Source organism: Camellia sinensis, chromosome 1 (assembly GCF_055761805.1).
Source record: "Camellia sinensis isolate YWXY chromosome 1, ASM5576180v1, whole genome shotgun sequence".
Lineage (NCBI taxonomy): Eukaryota > Viridiplantae > Streptophyta > Magnoliopsida > Ericales > Theaceae > Camellia > Camellia sinensis.
The window spans coordinates 64,921,600-64,943,170 of NC_138961.1; the positions used below are offsets into that span (position 1 = coordinate 64,921,600).

At 42.2% G+C, this 21,571-nt stretch overlaps 1 long non-coding RNA gene across 1 annotated transcript; it reads left to right on the forward strand.

Moving 5' to 3' along the window:
- The first annotated feature begins 2,138 nt into the window (after window positions 1-2,138).
- LOC114310000 (uncharacterized) lies at window positions 2,139-4,765 on the forward strand. Its single transcript, XR_003645955.2, has 5 exons — window positions 2,139-2,382; window positions 2,509-2,584; window positions 2,726-2,836; window positions 3,403-3,475; window positions 4,493-4,765. It is a non-coding gene; the product is annotated as an uncharacterized LOC114310000 (long non-coding RNA).
- Window positions 4,766-21,571: the final 16,806 nt, after the last annotated feature.

Sequence of the window (21,571 nt, forward strand, 5' to 3'; positions counted from 1 at the left end):
TAAATAAATATTTAGCGACCAAAAATTTAGTCGGCAAATGTAACTTTTCCTGACCAACGAAAATTTTGGTCGCGAATTACTTTTGCCGACCCTCAATTGGCGACCAAACTAGCGACAAAAAAAATTGGTCGCGGATAACTTTTGCCGACCAAAAATAGACTTTTAGCGACCAATTTTTTTGTTGCCAAAAGTGTTAATTCTTGTAGTGTTACATAGCTATTATATCATAGTTTCTAAATCAAGTTCTTTAGTGATGATAGACTAGTGATGGTTCCAATTTTGAACTTCCGGTTGATAGTCTTATTGTTTTAGTGACAATCAACATATCAGTCATTTGTAAGGAATTTTTTATAGGTGGGTCTATATAGATTAAACAATTATGCATTGTATACTATTAAATAAAGTATGAGTAGTGTCAGTTAGATCCATTAAATTATGATATATACAGAAACATGACAAGGTCATTGACACATCTCTAATATTACATATTTTTTGTCATGATAGGTGCACTAAAAAAGTACGAGTTAAACTATATGTGTAGAGATCAGTTTAGACCCAATTATAATTCCATTATTTATGATGGGTTAATATGGAATTGGGGCTTTATAAATATGTGGTTGATGTCTACACTCCAACCCTAGCCTCCATATCATATTTTCCCATCAGCGTGTGAGAGAAACATGAGTAGGGTTTTAGAGTGTAAGATAATAACCACCAAGAAGTCTACCGCTTGAATTACTTTTATCAATGGTGTCAGGTAGATAGTTGTTATTGTTTTCTTCTATTGATTTGACTTGAGATCTTGGATTTAGATTTCTATTAAGAAATCTCATAAGTAGTATCAGAGTCTTTTGTCAGATCATTGAAGAATATAGAATTTTATTTTCCTTGATTTATCAAATAAGTTTTTTATTTTTTATTTTTTATTATGGTGAGATATTGATCTGTATATCTATATTTTGTTTTCGCTTCCGCATTGTGATATTATCCGATTAATAAACAAAACAATTTATATTACTATGATATTACGTGCCTGACATGAATCATGGCCCTAAAGTATATTGGCTTAAAAGCATAGTTTTGTTTTGTAATTTTCTATGTTATTGAAATATAACCTATGTGCTGGTTGTGTGTAGGCTTGACCCTGAGATTTTCGGGGCCCAAAGCCAATAATGAACTAATAAATATCACTAGATCATTTGAAGCCCTTCACATTTTTTTTTATTCAACCAAATTTTTTTTTGAAGGTAAAGAACAAAAGATTTGTATCAAAAGAGTTAGGGTTAGGAATTAGATAGGGAGAGAGTGGGCACTTTTAATTTTGATTGGACTTTTTAATTTTTCAATGTGTTAATTTATTTTAAATTAGTTTGAGCCTTATTTAATTTTGTTTAGACTTAAAACATATCTAATATATTATACTAAACTATAATAGGAGGGGGTCCCTTTTTTGGGTGTATTTTAAAAGGCCCTAAGCCATGGCCTGGTGGGCCTATGCCTAGGGCCGGACCTGGTTGTGTGTCGCGTGTTGGATGCAGTATCTCGAGTTTTTTTATTATTCAAAGTATGTTCATATTATTATGATATTTTTAATAATAATATTGTTTCGTAGTTGTGGCTCAACAAATTAATTCATTCAGGAATTAATTAAAGTTGTTTTTGGGACATATAGTTTTTTCGCAATTCATACCTAAAACTTAAGATAATTAAAGGGACACGTGCAAGAGAAAGTGATGTTAAAACAAGAAAATGAGTTAAATAACACGGAACTTTTTGCGACGACAATGATCTCGTTGCAAAAAATGATCTTTTGCGATGGTATTTTCAATCGTCGCCAATAAATACCTTTTGCAACAGTAGTGACCCGTTGCGAATAAACATACAAGAAAAGGTGTGTTTAAAAGTGAAAGTATTTGCGACGCCTTGCGTCCCGTCACAAAACCAACCTTTTTGAGACGGAAAAAATTTACTGTCGCAAATAGAGGACAAATGTGATTGTAATTGTCCATCACAAAAAAAACTCTTAATAAAACGACGGCATTTTATTTGTTAAATTTATTATTTGTGACGGTTGAAATATGCCGTTGCAAAAAGTAATGAAATTTTTTTATATCCCGTTCTTTAGCCCATTTGCGCTCATTTTCCCCAAAATCCCTATTCGAGCTCGTTTCCCCCCAAAATCCCTAAAACCTTTGAAGCAAAAAACCCAAGTGAGCAACGACGGTGGAATTTTGCTACCTTTGAGGCGTATTGATTGCGACGAAGGTGGAATTTTGCTCCGAGCAGCGAGTAGCGACGACAGCGAGCGACGACGGCGACGACGGCTAGCAGCAGTCAGTCTTAATCGCACCTCTCTCACTCACTCAGCCAGTGACGACGCCTGTATGCTCTCTCTCTCTCTCTCTCTCATTCTTTTCCATTGCATCAATCGTCCTCTCCTTTTCCATTTTCCTTCCAATTCTTCGCAAACAAGGTGTCATTATCGCCATTGTTCCTCCACATTTGTAGAGAGAAAATGGAAACAGATGAAGCTCAAAGGGTTCTTCCATTTCAGCTTCAGTTTGACAAACCACTCCCTTCTCAGGTATCTTATCTCTCTCCCTCTCTCTCTCTCTCTATATATATATATATATATGCAAGTGTAAAGTATATGATTACAAGTATATTGTATAGTCTGTGACACCCAGTTGTTTATTTTTCAATTAATCCATTTGTGAATTGACAGATTAAAATAGCAGAATGGAACCCAGAAAAGGAGTAAATCTCACCATGGTTACTGAGGACTCTAAAATTCTTCCCCATCGTTTCAATTGGCAACGTTGGACTGTATCCCCAGGTGAACCCTTTCTCTCTCTCTCTCTCTCTCTCTCTCTCTCTCTGTGTATATATATATATGTGGTTATGTTTGTGTTGTCATTGTGCTTTTTAGACCAAGTAGAAATGTTTAATGTTGGAGAGAAATCAAATGTCAACAACTTTATGTTTTGTATGGAATGTAAGTGGTGTGCAATCAAGGAGTGTTGAGTTGAGATCAATAGATTTACACTTTGGGATGCTTGGTAGCTAGTTAGAATGTAGGGAACAGGGATAGGGTTCAAATGCCTGCTTTGGGAGTGGGATTGTCGTAGTGTTGTGTTCGAGGTGGCATTGTGTGCAAGATGTTTGATGACATGACAATATGGGCATTTGGGATAACAAACAAATGTTGGGTGGGTTGTTTGTGAAGACAAGCAGGGGAGAGAATATTAGGGCAGAGCCAACACTCCAAAGATGGAAGGTATGGGGTGGGTTAGGTTGGGTTTAAACTATTTAAATAATTATTTCAAAAGTGTTTTTTGTTTTGTTTTGTTTTGTTTTTTAACTTCTTATGGACTTGAAAGAATTATTATATATTTTATGTAGGAAAATGCATAATATCCTTGTGTTGGCGTCCCGAATCTGATGAAGACCAAGAAGCATCAAGTTTCCACTAAAGGTCAAGATTTCTCATTTGAAACCCAATAGCAGCTTCTTTCAATCTTCCCATTGTAAGGAATAATACCATCTGCAATTTATTTCAACAGGTTGTTGACATCTGATATGTGTTTCTGCTCCCATTGTGACAAAATCATTTTCAAACTTCCTCACTTTACCCTTTCAACCATCAAAAACTCTCATAGTAAGTCTTTGTTAAAAAACAGGGCAATTATATGTAAACTTTGTAGGGGAAAGCAAGTGCTTATGTTAACATCTAAGGATCACCTTTGTGAAGGTAGTCAACTAAATGAGTCATAGACGAGGGCATGGAAGATCCATTTGCAATGCTATAGATATCCAGAATTTTCGACTCCACCATGGCTGTATTGGACCAATTTTTAAAGAGTTCACTTCTTTAATGAAAATTGAGATCAGTAGACAAATGATAGACATCTTGTTTAGTGTGTGGGTTACATGTGCATTAGAGAGAGACATAGAGCTGAAAAGTTTGAGAAGTTTTGTTTGGGGTAGCGTTGCAAATGAAGGTTAATTGATAGCTGACACAGATAACATACCAGAAAGAAAGTTCAGCTTACAGAATGAAGCTGCAAATATTATATTCTGAGTGCTAATCGCATCCTCCTAAGTCCAAAATATTGACAAAATGTTCTAAAGTCATTTTTTTTTTTCTTGTTTAGAGAAGTGATGCTAGTTTATAATATGTGAGCCTTTTAAATGTTGCTAAAGCACAACCTTTAAGATGCATATTTTGGGTAATACAGATGATATTGATACTTTTTTTTGTTGACTCTTGTGCTTGTTTCTGTATGACTTTTGTTGTAGTGATGAAAGTTTTCCCTTTTGAACCTCAAGAATTTTAATGTATGTCTGATTATGAGTTTTGATTTATCTGATCGAGAAAATGTACATAGTCAGTGCTTGCTTCTCCAATACTTTTACTAGGACTCTGAAATTCAAGGCAAGTTAACCTCTGTAGTATACATGTTTTTTTTTAAATGTCTTTTATTCACTGCAGAATGGAAAGCTGTTGCAAAGCATAAAGTCCCATACTGTTGCTGTTGTGTGTCTTAACTGGGAGGAAGATGGAATGGAGTATGCATTTCCTTAACTTTTGTCCATATGGCTTTTGTAGAGCATGTAACCATTATGTATACATAAAGTAATACTACATTTCTATTATCTACTTATAGTATAAACATTTTACAAAGAGAAATTGAACTGATTTGTTCCTGTAAGATTATGTAGGATTTGGCCTTAATTGATGGAAATTCATGGATCGTTAAGATCAGAGAAAGGAACTTTAATGTAGAAATTTATTACATCAGCTTTTAGATATTTTCAGTCAATTGAGCCTTATAATTGTTTGTTGGAAAATTAAGATTGTTTAAACTGCAGCTTCTTGTGATGAGAATCATGAGATATCAACTATGCAAGGTAGCTTGGCTTCCTAAAACAAATTAAATTGGCATTCTCATTCCCTTTGTCTGTAGCTTTTTGATCCTGAATGCATTTTGATTGCGCTCCTACTCACAGGTAATATAGTAGTCAATTTGAGAGAACAAACGATAAGTGTTTTTACAATTGACAAAATACATGAAAAACTTAATTCGAGTTTACATATATGAGTTTTAGCATTCTCATGTCTCTATTCCCTTTCCATTATGTACCATTCCTATTTTTTGGGCAAGTGTGCCATTCTACTGGATAACGCTCTGGAAATATAGCTTCTATTTAAGTTTCATGAGTGGAGATATAGAATAATATCTCTCTTAATTTCTTGGCAGATTGAATGATCATGTGCCATAGGGTTTTATTGAATGTTTTCTTTATGTTTGGTGTCATTTATTCAATAGCATTTATGAAATTCTGAGGTACATGTTGAATTTTTTCATCTTTTTTAAGCCGTGGCTAGAAGAAGAATGAGTAAATCTTTTGAAACATGAATAGATCTTTTAGCAACTTCTGTAATAGAGGGCTTAGAATTGTTATGATATTGTTCACTTTGAGCCATGGATAATTATTTTTCCAGGAGGGAGGATGGTTGCGGTGGTCATGGGGGTAACAGACTCACGCGGAGGAAGAGGCTACGATAGTGGCTAGGAGGGAGAAGGGCTGCAGTAGTGGTGGGGAGGAAGGGCGCGGAGTTGATACAGTGGCAGGGAGAGAGGGGGCTGCAATGGTGGTGGGGCTGGTAATTGTTTGGTGGTGTTGGTTAGGAAAATCGTGGGCAAAAAAGACTTTTTATCATATTTTTGACTGAATTGTAAATAAGTTCCTAAGATAAAGACTAGAGAAGAAACTTAAACTTCTCTAAATTTAAATACCAGTGAAACTTCACTAGATTAACGTTTGTAGACTAGGACCAAATGAGCTAAGAAACTTCATTTTATTTCTACTTCATCATCTTGATGTCAGATTTCGGTTTCGACAAACTAGTTTCTTAAAAAACTTAGAATTTGACAAAATCACCAAACGGTGTCGGATTAGCACGAAACTTTGCACACACGACCGCCTAGCACAAGAGACTTGTGGGAGAAGACGATACTCGAATCGGGTGCACGGTTTGGGAGTTAGAGCTGGATTTCGGTCTCGGCAAACTAGTTTCTTAAGAAACTTAGAATTCGAGGTGTTGAAGCCTCAAAATCACCATACGGCGTCGAATTACCACGAGACTTAGCACATACGACCGCCTAGGAAAGAGAGACTTGTGGGAGAAGATTGGACTCAAATCGGATTTTCGGTTTGGGAATTAGAGTCGAATTTCGGTCTCGACAAACTAGTTCCCTAAGAAACTTAGAATTCGAGGTGTTGACGCCCCAAAATAGCCAAACGGCGTCGGATTAGCACGAAACTTAGCACATACGACCTCCTAGGCACGAGAGACTTGTGAGAGAAGACGAGACTCAAATCGGATTTCTGGTTTGGGAGTTAGAGCCGGATTTCGGTCTTGACAAACTAGTTTCTTAAGAAATTTAGAATTCGAGGTGTTGACGCTCCAAAATCACCAAATGGCGTTGGATTAGCACAAAACTTGGCACACACAACCGCCTAGGCACGAGAGACTTGTGGGAGAAGACGGGACTCGAATTGGATTTTCGATTTGGGAGTTAGAGCTGGATTTTGGTCTCGGCAAACTAGTTCATTAAGAAACTTAGAATTTGAGATGTTGACGCGCAAAAATCACCAAATGGCGTTGGATTAGCATGAAACTTAGCACACACGACCGCCTAGGCATGAGAGACTTGTGGGAGAAGATGAGACTCGAATCGGGTTCTTGGTTTGGGAGTTAGAGCCGAATTTCGGTTTCGGCGAACTAGTTCTTTAAGAAACTTAGAATTCGAGGTGTTGACGTCCCAAAATCACCAAGTGAAGTTGGATTAGCACAAAACTTAGCACACGACCACCTAAGTATGAGAGACTTGTGGGAGAAGACGAGACTCTAATCGGGTTCCCAGTTTAGGAGTTAGAGTCGGATTTCGGTCTCGGCAAACTAGTTCCCTAAGAAACTTAAAATTCGAGGTGTTGACGCCCCAAAATCATCAAACGGAATCGGATTAGGACAAAATTTGGCACACACGATCGCCTAGGCACGAGGACTTGTAGGAGAAGACGAGACTCGAATTGGGTTCCCGGTTTGGGAGTTAGAGCCGGATTTCGGTCTCGGCAAACTAGTTCATTAAGAAACTTAGAATTCGAGGTGTTTATGTTCCAAAATCATCAAACGGCATCAGATTAGCATGAAACTTGGCACACATGACCATCTCGGCATGAGAGACTTGTGAGAGAAGACAGGACTCAAATCGGGTTCCTGGTTTGAGAGTTATAATCGGATTTCGGTCTGGGCAAATTTGTTTACTTAATTATCTTTGTAACTGTATAGTTGTTAAATTTTTATGTTTTTTTACTTCTTTTAGAATGTATGCCTGTGAAGAATGCGATTAACTTTTGTTTTTGTTACCCACAGAAAATGATGAGGAACACTTTTATTTTTGGTTTATATTATTTTGAATTGTGAACAACATTATTGTGGAGAAGTGGTTTGGAAATACTCTTCAAATCCTGGGAGACGCTAGTGATCCTCAGCTAGTCACCTAAAAAGATACAAACACTCCGGTCGGGGGTGCCGGAATTAGCACTCCGACGGACAAGTCAGTTCAGACACTCAAGATAGCTTGTTTACTAAGTTAAGTGAAGTGATTCTTACATACCTTTCTCAATCCATTGTTCTTGTATTTATACCTGTTCCTTTTGATCCTCGGAGCCAGGGCCTACTTTTTAATCATTGTCTTTTCTCTTATTCGGCTCTAAGGATCTACACCTATTCGGCACATATATTATATTCGGCTTCCCATTCTCGTAGGATACAGCCGATTAATATCAGTCTTTTAAGGTACGCACCTTCTGATTTTGCCATTATTCGGCTCCCACAATTGCTCCCCGAACTCCCCATTGACGGTAGTTAATCGGCGTGTTTGGTCTTGAATTGGAAAAGTCAAAATAGGTCAGGCGGCTTCGCGTACCCCAATACAGATGTCAGAATGCGCACACCTTTTCGGTCATCATTACACTTTCCCGCCTCATTCGTGCATCTCGCATTTATTGCGATTTGAAATTTCAGTCCTTTCGAGTGCACATTTCGTCGAGTATTCGAGACTCTTTGACCGCCAGCGGGTATCCCTTCTCTGACTCGCATTTTCTGCAACTCTTCTCTGTCTACCCTCGTCCCCCTTGCTCCTTGTAAGTCTTCTTCTCTTTTCTTTGCAATCCTACTTTCTGTTTGTTATTTTAATTTTGGCGAATCCTTGATTCCCCGCGAAAATGGCTAAACACTTGAAAGACCTCCTTTCTGAGGGTCGTGTTTTCGGATTCGGGCGACACTTTTCCATCCCTGACGATGTTTATCTGTCTCTAGTGACGGACAATACTCTGGATATGGAGAGAGAGGATCGAAATTCAATCGTCTTTCCTCTCTTATCCATTGCAGAGGGCGGGGTCCGTTTTCCCTTACATCCATTCCTTAGGGCCGTCCTCCGCCATTGGGGTCTGATTCCTTTTCAGCCCAACGTGAACTTTTTTCGAATCATAATGGGGATTGTAGAGTTGAACCAGCGCCTCAGGACCGATCTTGGCATTTCGGCCATTCGGCACTGCTATGCTTTAGCCAAATCTTCCGGTCGGCTTGGGCGGTACTTTCTTAAGGCCAAGGATACTGACCATCATTTGGTAACCATGCTTGTCAGTTCTGGTAAGCGTGTGGACGACGTAATGGTCAATGTTCGAGGGAATTGGGAATTTGGCGAAGGCGAGGGTCGCATAGACCCTATTTCCAGACGGCGGGGTGAACCAGGTTGCCGTGTGTCTTCTTGCGTTTATTGAACTTTTCTTTCACTCGGCATTCTCTCCATGTTTAACCCTTTGTCTTTGCAGGCAGTAAATTGAAGAAGATTCTGGTTTCTACTGACGATGCAGTCCTTGCGCAGATTGCGATTGCACTCGGATACTTCGGCCGTCCAAACGTATAGAAGCAAGGGAGAGAGCGGCCCACATACTTCTTCGATACGAGCCTACTTACACTACTTTTTCGGCCGTTGACAACATTCCGATTCCATCCGGCGATCAACACCTTGCGGCTCTTATCTTCCCTAGCTTCAGGACCCTTAGGCAAGTTGGTCTCGAAGCTTCTGATTCGGGGCAAGACGTGGAGCCGGTGGTAGAGGTAGTCGCCGAACCAGCCAGAGAGTTCGTTGAGGAGGCCGAAGAGGTTGACGAGGCTCTAAACTCGGCGTTTGAGGTAGCCAGACTTAGTTAGCCTACCTCGTCGTCCACTTCGGGTCGGGCGGAGTTTTCTTCTGGAGATATTTTTGGAAGTTTGGGAGACCTACCTGGCGATTTTTTTGAAGGTATGGCTGGGGAAAACCTCACGCAAATGGCTCGAAAGAAAAATGCCGAGCGAATGGCCGCCCGTTCTGGACTTGCCTTGATTGAGTCTTTCGAACCCGTTATTCAAGAGCTGGCTCATATTGTTGCGGCCGAAATGGCAAAAGAGGTTGAACAATCGGTCATTGAAGAATGGTTGATTCCGGAAGAGCGGGGCAAGAAGCGTAGCGCCGAGGGATGGGCCGGTTCGGAAGATAGTCCTGCTGACAAAAGGCCTCGCTTAGAAGAATCGGACGTGGTTGTTCATTTCATTGTTCAGCCAAAGATCAGAGATACGCCGATTTCCTCTGATGCATCCATCATTATCGACCCAGCGGTAGCTTTGAGCTTGGCGGCTTCAGTCTCCCTACCAGCTGATAAGGCATCCTTCCATGCCGTGCCGGATTTGGTGGCCGTAGCCCTATCTGCGCAGTCGACCCTTTTGGTAGGTGAACTTGACTTGTTTTGATTTTGGTTGCCTATGGCATCTAACGATCCCAACTCGTTTTGCAGACGGTCGGCAGGATCGCCGACTTGGGTTGTCGCCTACATGATGTCCTTGAGAGGATTGACCGTTTGCAGTTAGAAGTGGGCGATCAAAAGAGCAGGGCCGAGTTTGAGATGATGAGAACCGCAATGGAGACTGCGCGAGCCGAAGCCGAAGTAGGAAGGGCTTGGATTGCCGATCATCTCCGTTCTGATGCCGAAGATAGGGCGAACGCGAGCAAAGATTTGCTTAGGCTATCCGAGGAGGCGCTTAACAAGGTGGAGACTGAGTTAGCAGAGTTGAAGGCAACTAAGGAAAAGGCAGAATCTGAGGCTTCTGCTGCATTCGAAGCAGGAAAAAGCACTGCCTTCGAGGAATACGTAGATGAAGTCCCCAAGTTTGAGAATCGGGAATTCAAACATGGGTGGCTTAAGGCTCTTGATGCCGCTGGGGTTACATTGGCCTTGCCAATTCCTTATGAGCAGGTGGACGTTGAGCCACTTGAGTCTGACCCAGATGATTGATCTAGGAGTCATTCGAATTTTATGAAATGCTTTCCCTTTTGATGTATGTTTTTATTTTAAGGACTTTTGTTGGTTCCGAGTAGTTTTCATGTATAAATTGGTTACTGTCTGCGCTCAATTTATTAATGAAAATTACCTTGTCGTTTCACTACTACTTATGCTCAGTTTGTGATGTTATGTTGGTGAAGAATTTTTGCCTTTCACTACTTTAGATAAAATGATTACTCTGTTGAGCTTTCTACGATTGAATATCTTGGCAATATTGACTTATCATTCGTATGCCAAATAGTTCGTGGGTATTACGCTGGTGAACCGATTCATGGGCCGGTTGGGGCACTTAATCTGAATAGATTGATTAATCTGCCCTTACCCAGGCAGTGCATGATCATTCGGGCGTCGGATGAGACGACCTCAGGAGTTTTGAAGTCGATTCATGGGCCGGCTGGATCACTTAAGCCGAATATATTGATAAATCTATCTGCCTTTGCCCCAGGCGGTGCATGATCACTCAGGAGTTTTGAAGTCGATTCATGGGCCGGCTGGAGCACTTGAGCCGAATATATTTGATAAACTTAATCCGAATAGATTGATTAATTGCCCTTACCCCAGGCAGTGCATGATTATTCAGGCGCCGGATGAAACGAACTCAAGAGTTTTGAAGTCGATTCATGGGCCGGCTAGATCACTTAAGCCGAATATATTCGATCACTTAAGCCGAATATATTGATAAATCTATCTGCCCTTGCCCCAGGCGGTGCATGATCACTCAGGAGTTTTGAAGTCGATTCATGGACCGGCAGGAGCACTTGAGCCGAATATATTTGATAAACTTAATCCGAATAGATTGATTAATTTGCCCTTGCCCCAAGCGGTGCATGATTATTCGGGCGCTGGATGAGACGAACTCAGGAGTTTTGAAGTCGATTCATGGGCTGGCTGGATCACTTAAGTAGAATATATTTGATCACATAAGCCGAATATATTGATAAATCTATCTGCCCTTGCCCCAGGCGGTGCATGATCACTCAGGAGTTTTGAAGTCGATTCATGGGCCGGTTGGAGCACTTGAGCCGAATATATTGATAAATCTATCTGCCCTTGCCCCAGGCGGTGCATGATCACTTAGGAGTTTTGAAGTCGATTCATGGGCCGGCTGGATCACTTAAGCCGAATATATTCGATCACTTAAGCCGAATATATTGATAAATCTATCTGCCCTTGCCTCAGGCGGTGCATGATCACTCAGGAGTTTTGAAGTCGATTCATGGGCTGGCTGGAGCACTTGAGCCGAATATATTGATAAATCTATCTGCCCTTGCCCCAGGCGGGTTGATCCAGTCGGCGTCGGGCGATTGAGGTTTTCACAATTAATGAGATTGTCTCGAGGGTGCTGCCTCTGTAAAGGATAAATGATTAAAGGTACAACTTTTATGAGCACAATAAGCAACTGACTCTAGCTTTTGAAGGTATCGTGTGAATGTCGAACAGACTCTTCTTTAATAGCAGAGGGGAAGCGAGGACACTAGCTGAGCTGGGTGGAGACATGAATCGAGGTGATGACCCTTTGTGCACAGGGAGTAAGAGTTCCAGGGATCGAGAGAGGCGTCAGTCTCCTTGATGTCGAAGCAGGTTGCCCAGGCGGGACAAGCAGTCGCAGGGCAGATCTCCTTAACCTCGAGTCGAGAGGGGATTTGATGCGAATTTGTGCCCATTAAGCTTTGCAGTATTTGTGGAGAATAGACCCATGATAGAGGCGGACTCGATCGTTCGAGACCCAAATGTAGCGGTCGAGTTTGCTCGACAAATTTTTCCTCCTGAGGTTCAGCAATCGATGGTAGGTCGACAGGACTACGAAATATTTCGTGAAGGCATTCACAGGGCGGTGAAGGGGCTTTACACTGCCTATGAAATCGGCATGCGGCTGCGCGCTGCCCGCCGAGAAATGGAGAAGAAGGAGGAACGTATTCGAAGTTTGGAGGCTCGCGTAGAGGCGGCTAAGCGCGAGTTAAGGAAGACCAAGGCGGCTCAAGCACAACCCGCCGGGCAGGGAAACCCAATCGTGGAAGAAAGGGTTACCAGTCGGCTCATCAGTACCGCGCTCGTTGATCCTGAGACGACGAGTATGTTCGCAATGGAGACCGCGAAGGGGAGGGCCTATGAAAAAGGTTTTCATGAAGGCCGAAAAGTTGGAATCGAAAAGACCAAAGAGAAACTTGCCGAAGAAGTTTGCCGATGTGAAAATCGTGGATTTAGGCACGGTTGGATCAAGGCATCTCAAGCCGCGGAAGCTCTTCAAGCGTTGGGCATTGATTCGGCATCGCCACTCTACCACAGTAAACATTTTTCGTTTTCCGCTTTTGAAGTCGAGAAGAGTGAGGATGAGGGTGACGCCGTATAAATATACCTATTGTAAGGTTGAAACGCAGATCACGTTCAAAACTATGTAATTTATTGTTTGTTTGATTGAATAGAAACGTTTTATTATAAATATTTCGTTGCAGTTCGTATTCGGTATGTACGTGTTTCGTTTTATTGTATACATGTTTGAATGAATGTATAAACGTTGATCGGTCCGAGTATTTGTTATCTGTCCAGTGATACGCCGGTTCATAGGCAGGGTCGATCCATACGTGATAGCCGTTTATTCCTGAATGAGGCCATTGTAACTTGAGGAAGTCGAAAACCAGTGAGTAGAGTGGCTGCGGCAAATTTGACTCGGCTCGGGGCCTAGATTTTTGGCCAGTGCATGTGTTTCAAAAAGTCGTTTGGATAACTAGGCCGTGGCGAATGTCAATCGACGTTTGTCTCATGGAGTTTAGCGTTAATGAAATCGCCTCGGGATTGGGGCCTCGAGATCGTTGCCAGTATTGAAGATAAAAGGAGTGGGCGCTTCGCGCAGATAAACAATCACTTATTATGTGAGGTGAGATAAGTGGGGATGTTAGTTAGAGAGGCTCGGAGTTCAGTCGAGCTTGGTTTTGCAATGGAGCGCGGCAGAAGACCCATCCGTATGGGAGGTAGGGCGTCCAAAAGTTGACATGAGTCTTCAAGTCGTCGAAGCAGATCACCCCGAAAGGAAAGGCAACGACCGTTGGGTTTATCCTTTCTTGTCCGGGATCTTTGCCTTGACATTGTCAATGGTATCAGGGGAAGTTTGGCAATGTGCAAGTCATGGGCTTGGGCACAATTGGCTCAAGGCATTGCAAACCGTGGAGGACTACCGGGTGACGGGAGTTGATTCGGCGCTGCCGCTTCACCAATGTGTCTTTTCCCCATTTTAGCTTTTGAGGTTGAAAATGGGTATTGTAATGCTCAAATGCGGGTTGCGTTTATGTAACAACTGTTTGATCAAATAAAAAGTTTTATTTTAAACATTTGCGTCTTATTCTGAATTTTTTATATGCTTAGTTAAGCACTTTATTTCGGATGTTGGCGTGTTTTGTTTTGTTCGTACCGAAGGGTACCCCGAATACGGAGACTTAATCGGCCTTAAGGTGTCATGCACCAAAGAGGGCTCCAAATCGGGAGACTTAATCGGCCCTAAGGTGTCATGCACCAAAGGGGGCTCCAAATCCGGAGACTTAATGTGGCCAATCGTGATATCCACGAAGGGCGCTCCGAATCCGGAGTCTTAATCGGCCCTAAGGTGTCATGCACCAAAGGGGGCTTCGAATCCGGAGTCTTAATCGGCCCTAAGGTGTCATGCACCAAAGGGAGCTCCGAATCCGGAGACTTAATGTGGCCAATCGTGATATTCACGAAGGGCGCTCCGAATCCGGGGTCTTAATCGGCCCTAAGGTGTCATGCACCAAAGGGGGCTCCGAATCTGGAGACTTAATATGGCCAATCGTGATATCCACGAAGGGCGCTCCGAATCTGGAGTCTTAATCGGCCCTAAGGTGTCATGCACCAAAGGGGCTTCGAATCCGGAGGCTTAATCGGCCCTAAGGTGTCATGCACCAAAGGGGACTCCGAATCCGGAGACTTAATCGGCCCTAAGGTGTCATGTACCAAAGGGGGCTCTGAATCCAGAGACTTAATGTGGCCAATCGTGATATCCACGAAGGGCGCTCCGAATCCGGAGTCTTAATCGGCCCTAAGGTGTCATGCACCAAAGGGGCTCCGAATCCGGAAGCTTAATCGGCCCTAAGGTGTCATGCACCAAAGGGGGCTTCGAATCCGGAGACTTAATCGGCCCTAAGGTGTCATGCATCAAAGGGGGCTCCGAATCTGGAGACTTAATGTGGCCAATCGTGATATCCACGAAGGGCGCTCCAAATCCGGAGTCTTAATCGGCCCTAAGGTGTCATGCACCAAAAGGGCTCTGCATCCGGAGGCTTAATCGGTCCTAAGGTGTCATGCACCAAAGGGGGCTTCGAATCTGGAGACTTAATCGGCCCTAAGGTGTCATGCACTAAAGGGGGCTTTGAATCGCCGACATGACGAGCGCTACAATGGGGTTTGAGAAATGAATTGAGCGACGAAGAAAAATGGTTTGCATTGCAGAAGTTATATATATACAAGTATCAAAGCTCACAGGTCGGGTCAGTGATAGGGTTTTCATAAAATCTCTGCTTGTGCTGATCGCGGGGAGCCACAAATTTCTTCAATGCCATGGGCTGTCGAGAAGCGCACAAGCTGATGATAAGTGCTTGGAACGGCCTTCATAATATGTAACCAGGTTCGCCCCATGATGACATTATACGGCGAAGGGAGCTTTATGACCAGGAATTCTACTTCGACCATTCTGGAGCCCGCTCGAACAGGTAGTATGATCTTCCCTAACGGGTACTCAGGATTCGTATTAAAGCCGAACAATGGGTGAGGCGCCGGAGACAGATCTGACTCGTTGAAGCCGAGTTTGATGAAAGTTTTGTAATACATAACCTCTGAAGTATTCCCTGGATCTATGAGAATGCGTTCAATGGTGAACTGATTTACGCGTAATTTGATGACCAACGGATCGATGTGGGAGGCTGTTGTGCCACTAAGATCGGAGTCATTGAAAGTAATTGTCGGAGCTTTTCTGGGCCATTCGGTCGGAATACGTTGCTTTTGGGGGATTAGATGTGATTGAAAGTGTGCACGGTTGGGGATGCAGGCAGGCTGTAGATTATATGGATTACGCCAAGTGGAGGTGAGTCCTGCCTCAAGGCTAATGCCTTGATTGGCTTTCCCTTTCTCACGTACTGTTGCAGTCGGCTGTCTTGCACCAGTTCTTCCAGGTGATCCTTTAATGCGTAACAACTCTCGGTTTCGTGGCTGTGATCTTTGTGATACTCGCACCGTCTATCCTTTCTTCGTGTGTTGGGTGGCCCTACCATCTTTGACGGCCATTTGAAGAATGGAAGGTATTGGACTTTAGTCATTATTGCAGTGATTGGTTCTGACAACTCTGTGTACTTCTTGTCAGCATGCCTCGAGCGCCTGCTGTCGACTTGCAGTTGTTCATTCGTTCGGTGGGAGCATTGATCGCTTGATCGGCGAGAGTCTCGCCTTTTGTCTCGTTTAGCGCATTGCCGTGGCTCAGGGCTCGGAGGTGGCACGGAACTTATTGGTTGAGCAATTTCAAGGGGGGCCGTTTTGTTGGACATTTGTCTGGCTTTTATTCTCAAGGCATCATCTTCCACTTTGCAATACTCTTCAACTTTCTTCATCAACGCCCAGACTATTTTGGGGGGTCTTCTGGTCAGGGAACTGCGAAGAGCGCTATCAGGATGCAGTCCCATTTTGAAGGCGGTGATGGCCATGGAGTCGTTGCAAGCGTCGTCGACGAGGTTGAAGCATTTCCAAAAGCGCGTCGAATACGCTCTGAGCGTTTCTCCTGACTGGATCTACATAGCCCAGAGAGAGTTGGCTTGTTTCGGCTGTACCTCGTTGGTGATGAACCTAGCCCTGAAGGATTTCTGTGATTGATGGAAGCTTTTGATCGAAACCGGCTCCAGCTTGTAATACCATCTGACAGCTAATGGCCCCAGGCTGCTGGGGAATATTCGGGACATGAGGGCTTCGTTGTCTGCATTCAATGTCATGGCTTACTTATAGTGACGGATATGATCAGTGGGGTCTGATTTTCCATCGTAAAGAGTGAATGACGGAGCTTTGAACTTCTTGGGCAGGGCCGCTCTTGGACAAAAGGATCGTGCTGGTCCTCTTCGTCTGAATTGCTTCTTCTGCGCTTGTTCCTTGTATGTAGACTCTTTTCGGAGGAGCTAGAAGTTTCGGATCGTCCCTTCTTGTTGAGCTCCGTGGATAATGAGTTGGAGTCGCTATCGGTATCCTTTGGTCGGGCTCGAGGTTGTTGTCCACCTGTCCTCGAAGGTCGTTCGGGATCTTAGCGCACGGCTTCTCTGGATTTTGCTACTTCCAGGGCCAAATCTTGACGGAGACGTTCATTTTCAGCGATCATGTTCTCCAGCCTTTGTTCATTTTGCTTTGCTTGTTTCATGATCGCTTGGATTGTCTCTTGCGCTGAAGTCGTTGGTGAGTTGAAGTTCAAGGCGCGTCTTGCAGCGATGGTTTCCTTTCCGAGCATATTTGTTGGAGTGAGGTCATCTCTCTGTGCGGTCTCGTCAGTGGCTATCGGAGGATCTTTAGTCACGCCTGCCATGGATGTATTTGAGTATTCCCATAGACGGCGCCAATTGTGGAGAAATGGTTTGAAAATACTCTTCAAATCTTGAGAGACGCTAATGATCCTCAGCTAGTCACCTGAAAAGATACAAACACTCCGGTTGGGGTGCCAGAATTAGCACTTCGACGGACAAGTCAGTTCAAACACTCAAGATAGCTTGTTTACTAAGTTAAGTGAAGTGATATTTACATACCTTTCTCAATCCATTGTTCCTGTATTTATACCTGTTCCTTTTGATCCTCGGGGCCAGGGCCTACTTTTTAATCATTGTCCTTTCTCTTATTCGGCTTTAAGGATCTACACCTATTCGGCACATATATTATATTTGGCTTCCCATTCTCGTGAGATACAGCCGATTAATATCAGTCTTCTAAGGTACGCACCTTCTGATTTTGCCATTATTCGGCTCCTACAATTATGTAATTAAACATCATATATGTATTATTGAACATTATGTAGTGGGGTAATTTGCTGATGTTTAGTTATGAATGCAAGAATATTTTTATTATGGTGAAATTGTTATTTCTATACAGGAATTTTTATATTATTATGCAATTATTTGTTTTTTTTTTCAATTTTTTTTCATTTAATACAGGTAATTTTAATATTTTTAATAATTTTATTGTAATTTTTTTATTTTTTATTTTTTGCGACAGCACCATACCGTTGCAAAAACATTAGACCTAAAGCATAATTTTTTTGGCGACATAGGCAATGCCGTCGCAAAATAGTTTTTGGCGACAGAGGTAATGCCGTCTAAAAAAAAAAAAAAATTTCACGACAGCTTCTTTTGCCGTCTCAAATAAAAGTTTTAGCGTCGGTAAAAGCATTGCCGTCACAAAAAGGTCTAATTTTTTACATAATATAGGCGATAGTAAAACGCCGTCGCGAAAGCCAATATTTGCCGTTGCGAAAAAAAGGCAACGGTGACATGCCATCACTAAAACTTTTTTGCAATACCCTCTGTTGTGACCCCCCTTTGCCGTCGCTAAAAGTTTTTTGAGATAGCATTAGGTGTATTAGCGACGGCATTTTGCTGTCGCAAAAAATCGAAATTTTTGTAGAGCTTGATAATTTTTCTCATGGCAATTCGGGCACTAAGAAAAAAAAAAAAAGAAAAAAAAAAGAAGAGATAATAAAGTAAGGAAACTGCGAATGTTGGGACTTGACAGGCAAAAGTGCAATAGAAATAGAATAAGGTTCTTTACTATTCCTTTTGCAAGAAAGTTGGTCATGTGAAGAATGATTGTCCCAAATACCATTAGTAGCTTGCAAATAAATGTGACAATTTCTATTTTTTGTTTGTTGTGAATTTAATTTAGCTAAAGTATCAATCCACACTTGGTGAATAGACACGGGAACTACTATTCACATTAGTGTTATTATGCAGAGTTGCTTAAGGAGTTGTCTGGTTAGTGAATGCTAAAAGGTTCTTTTACATGGAAGATGATAATAAATTATTTGTTGAGGCAATTAAAGTTTATAGATTAAATTAGAATTTGATTTTTATTTTAATTTAGATGAGATTGTTTATATGCCGCCATTTAGACGGATTTTGATTTTTTTTTCCTGTTTGAACAAATCCAGTTATACTTGTTCATTTGGAAAAGAAAGATTATTTTTCGAAATTCAAATTTTATTAGTAATGATTATTTGATTGATAATCTCTATAGGTTAGACTTAGATGCCTCTCACTTAAAGCAAAGTTGACCTATGTGGCCTAAGTGAGAGATATTAAGGAATTTTTTGTAGGTGGGCCTACATAGATCAAATAATTATATATTATATATTGTTAAATAAAGTATAAGTGGTGTTGGTTAGTCCCATTAAATTATGATACATACAGAAACATGACCGGGTCATTGATACATTTCTAATAGCACATATTTTTTTGTCATGATAGGTGCACTAAAGAAATATGGGCTAAACTATGTGTGTAGAGATCAGTTTAGGGTCACTTATAATTCCATTATTTATGATGGGCTAATATGGAATTGGGGCTTTATAAATATGTGGTTGAGATCGTTACTCCAATCTTAGCCTCCATCTCATATTTTTCCATCGGTGTGTGAGAGAAACAGGAGTAGGGTTCTGGAGCAGAAGATAACAATCACCAAAAAGTCTATCGCTAGAATTATTTTCATCAATGATATTAGGTACGCAATGGTTATTATTTTCTCCACTCCAATCCTAGCCTCCATCTCATATTTTTCCATCAGTGTGTGAGAGAAACAGGAGTACGGTTCTGGAGCAGAAGATAATAATCACCAAAAAGTCTACCGTTGGAATTATTTTCATTAATGATGTTAGGTACGCAACAGTTATTATTTTCTCCTCTTAATTTGACTTGAGATCTTGAATTTAGATTTCTATTATAGGATCCAATGACTTGTGGGCTTCAAAAACATAAATTGAAAATTGTGAAATATCGGAATATTATAGGATCCAATGACTTGCGGGCTTCAAAAACAACAGTATTGACTATTGATCATTAGCTTGGTCTTTTTGATAAGTGAGCAACAGATAAATATTTTGAAGTCATTGCATTTGCATTTACTTGGTCTACTTTGATAACTAGACACAGAATACAGATTACTCTTTTATCACTTGATACTTGTTAAGTGATTTTTAAAACACTTAACAAAAAATATTGACTCTTAATCAATAAATATCAAATTAAAACACTACATAAATTTATCTAAAAAGAACCAAATAATTTTCCCCAATAATGAGCTCATGAAATATCATAATATTATAGGATCCAATGACTTGCGGGCTTCAAAAACAACCGTATTTGACTATTGATCATTAGTTTGGTCCTTTTGGTAAATGAGAAGTAGATAAATATTTTGAAGTCATTGTATTTGCATTCACCTTGAGAGGGTAATTTATAAGTAAATTGGGTCGAGCTGAGTAATGGGCCGTTTTATGGGCTGTGGTAGAAAAGGGCTTGGCAAGTGGACCGAAGTGTTAGCACGGTCCAAATGGAATGACAATCACCACGGTCGGAGTGGAGTTAGCTCGGTCTTAGCATTTGGAGCCGAGGTATGATGGCTTCTCACGGTGGACCTCGCTTTGGTTAGCGCAGTCGTAGCTTGCCATAGATTAGCCCGGTTTCAACAGGCAACCGAGGTACAACTGAACGAGAGCCGAGCTACCTTGGCGTTGTGCATTGGAGCACCAAGCTTGATTAGCTCGGTCTTAAGTTAACAGCCTGGTTGGAGTATGCCTAACCAGGATACAGGCACTGAAGGAAAGATCTAAGCTGGGTTAGCTCGGTCGTACTGTCATCCAACCGGGGTAAAACCATCTCACTTGGTTTAAGCAGTGAGGGGGGTGTTGAAGGATAAGCATTATCTTTTAGGAGTGTGATTCCTAGGAGGACTTTACATGGAGAGGTAAGAGTCCTACCAGGATTGTGCCACATGGAACTTATAAAAGCTCATAACAGAACCTATGGACGAGGTAACACAACTTTGATTCCTGAATTCACAGAGCTTTTGTGTCTATTGTCTATTGTGTTGACTTAGGCATCGGAGGGGTTTTCGGTACACACCCGCCGGTTAGCTTACGTTTGTGTTCTCAGGTGACAAAGCGACGACGTTTCGAGGAGCGCAAGCTTGATCAACAGGATTATACGAGAAGAATTATTTCGTACTCGTTCAATTGGCGCCGTTTGTGAGAAGTCCACAAAGAACAAAGCCTCTTGATCAAGCTTTCCTCTCTAGTTGAGATCAATGGCGCACAATGAAGACTTACTGCAGTCCGCTATCGACGGACAAACCCCAGAGGGGGTGGGAAGCGTGAAGGTTTGCCTTCTATCCCTCCCATGGCGGATTTAGAGCCCCAACGACAGAACCCCCGGAGGGATGCAAGGGGAAGGCGAGGTAACAGCCCTCGTCACTCTCAAAGCCCCGAAAGGCAGAGGCGATGGATTGACCCTCAGGTTCTGGAGGATCGCGTAAAGGAACAGGATGAGTTGATACGAAGGATGACGGTGGACATGGAGTTGATGAAGCGCCAGATAAAAGGAAAATAGGTGGCGATAGGAGATGGACGCAAAGGTAGTACGCCCCCTCGCCACTCGGAAGGTCGCGGAAGACACACCACGCCATCACAAGCAGAGAGTAGGAGCCTTAGAACAGGTGACACTCAAATAAGGACGTCTAGGACTCATTACTCCAGGTCTGAGAGAACGAGAACTGAGAGGTCATATACTGAAGGAAGCACATATCGGCCCTCGTACACGCACCAGACGTCATCCAGGCAGACGGAGTTGCCTAGATCGTCTAATTTGCGAACTGTGCTTGAAGAAAGGGCACGGTGGAAGGAGGATGTCAGGGCACGCGACTCGCGCAGAGTTTCAGCCCTTCAGCGGTTGGCTCCTCGGACGCATGGAAGCGTCAAGGTAGGAATGCCAATACCGCGCCCTACCTACGAACCAACGGACAAAGCATTAGCAAAGTTGCATAGCTCGCCGTTCGTTCCAGCAATTGAGAACGCGCCACTACCTTCCGGCTTCCTCCAGCCTAA